Source organism: Macaca mulatta, chromosome 1, assembly GCF_049350105.2.
Source record: "Macaca mulatta isolate MMU2019108-1 chromosome 1, T2T-MMU8v2.0, whole genome shotgun sequence".
Classification (NCBI taxonomy): domain Eukaryota; kingdom Metazoa; phylum Chordata; class Mammalia; order Primates; family Cercopithecidae; genus Macaca; species Macaca mulatta.
Window position 1 is genome coordinate 84,669,228 of NC_133406.1, and position 2,102 is coordinate 84,671,329.

The window sequence follows — 2,102 nt, forward strand, 5'->3', positions numbered from 1 at the left end:
TCTTGGAGTTTGGTCCATTGTAAATATTGACCCCTCTCCCTGCATCTTGGGCTCCTTTGGGATAACCTGTGCTGTGAGCTCAGGAGGGAGGCAGTTTGCCCCATTCGAAGGAGCTTTTAATGACCTCACCTCTCTGCACACATTTCTTTAACTAGAAAGTTTCCTAAGCAGAGGCGTTAGGAGAGCGGGGAGGCCTGATATCTGCCAGCCCTGGGCTGTAAGGCTGCGGGTGCCAAGCAGGTCCCTGGACTCAGTTGTGCATGACAGCACGAACACTGCCAGGTGGTTGCCAAAACATCCAGTGGTTCCTTCAGCAAGTGTTCACCCTCTGTAGAAGCCTGTGAGGGCCTGAGCTCAGAAACCACTCTCCTTTCCTTCTCTGGCTGTGGCCCTGGGCGCTGTGGCAGGAGAGTGGACAGGTGGGCTTTGCCTTCTCCGTGCATCAATCATGGGTTGTAAAGAGAATCTCAGAAGTGCCTCTTCCTGAGCACAGTGGCTCACACCTGTAATCCCAATACTTCGGGGGGTCGAGGCGGAAGGATCACTTGAGCCCAGGAGTTTGATACCAGCCTGGGCAACATACCAAGACTTTGTACGAAACAAAATTTAAAAATTAGCCAGTCATAGTGGCGTGCGCTTGTAGGCTCAGCTACTCTGGAGGCTGAGGTGGGAGGATCACTTAAGCCCAGGAGGCTGAGGCTGCAGTGAGCTGAGATCAAGCAGGTGTTACGTATATCAGACAGCTGAGAAGACACAAGTGTGCCTTGGGGTTCAAACTGGTAGCCCCGTCTCCCTGTTCCAGGAATAGCATGAGTGCCAGGGCAATGCGTCTTTATTATGAGAGGAATGAGAATTGTATATCTTGACATTTGACAGGAGCTTGCTTTCCCCCAGGCTGTTTGAGGAAGGGCAGAGGAAAATGTGGTGCCCTAAGAAGGGAGGACGGAGGAGGCTGAACACTGGCAGGTGGAATCCCACCGATTAGTAGTGCAGGTCAGAGACCCGGGATGGGGGGCATTGCCATCACGGAAGCCACAGCAGGGAGCAGGTAAAGCAGACAGGGATGGTCCCTGATGGTGATAGCTCCCAGGAGGTTATGGGGAAAGAAAAACTGAAAAGCCCATTCAATTTGGCAATTATGGCAGTGTTTATCTTCAGAAGAGCAGTTTTAGGGTGGGGTTTCCAAAGATGGGATTGGATGTTGTTTTGAATCATTAAGCTTGATGAGGTCTTTCAAAGGCCTGGCCAGGGGGTGCTGCTGGGTGGAGACCACATTGAGAGGTAAAGGCAGAAGTGGGAGGCCCTTAAGTAGACAGCGAGGGAGGAAGAAATGAAGGGGCCCAGTGATGGTTAGGGTGAAGTGTTAAGACTGAGAAAACAAGGACGTGTGAGAAGACGAGGGAAGAGCATTGGAGAGAGCAAAGACACCAGAGGAGATGCTACTTGGTGGTCCCCAGAGAGCTGGGAGACGAGGGAACCCAGAACACAAGCAACAAAGAAGAAAAATGAGATAATTTGTAAAAGATAGCATTCGAACATGTCAAACAAGAGCAGGGCACTGGTGTTCAAACACCTGTATCTCCCCCATGTAACCAGTCAACTAGTATCTTTCCATATTTGCTCCAGATTTGTCTTTAGAAATAAAATGCACATTCTGAAGTCCTGTTCATATGTGGCACCAGTCCTGTTGCCTGTGCCTCCTGTCCTGAAGTCCATTTCTGTTCTTCCCATCTATGGTTAGTTTTAGTTTTGTTTTGTATGTTGGCATGTTTTCTTAACTTTGCAGAAATGTTATATTGTACATATTTGATAATTTTTTTAAATATTGCATTCCGGAGGCATGTATAAATGTAGCTCCAATTCAGTTATTTTATTTATTTATTTATTTATTTATTTATTTATTTATTTATTTATTTATTTATTGAGTTGGAGTTTTGCTCTTGTCATCCAGGCTGGAGTGCAATGGCGTGATCTCGGCTCACTGCAATCTCCACCTCCTGGGTTCACATGATTCTCGTGTCTCAGTCTCCTGAGTAGCTGCGATTACAGGTGCCCGCCACCATGCCTGGCTAATTTTGTATTTTTATTAGAGACGGGGTTTC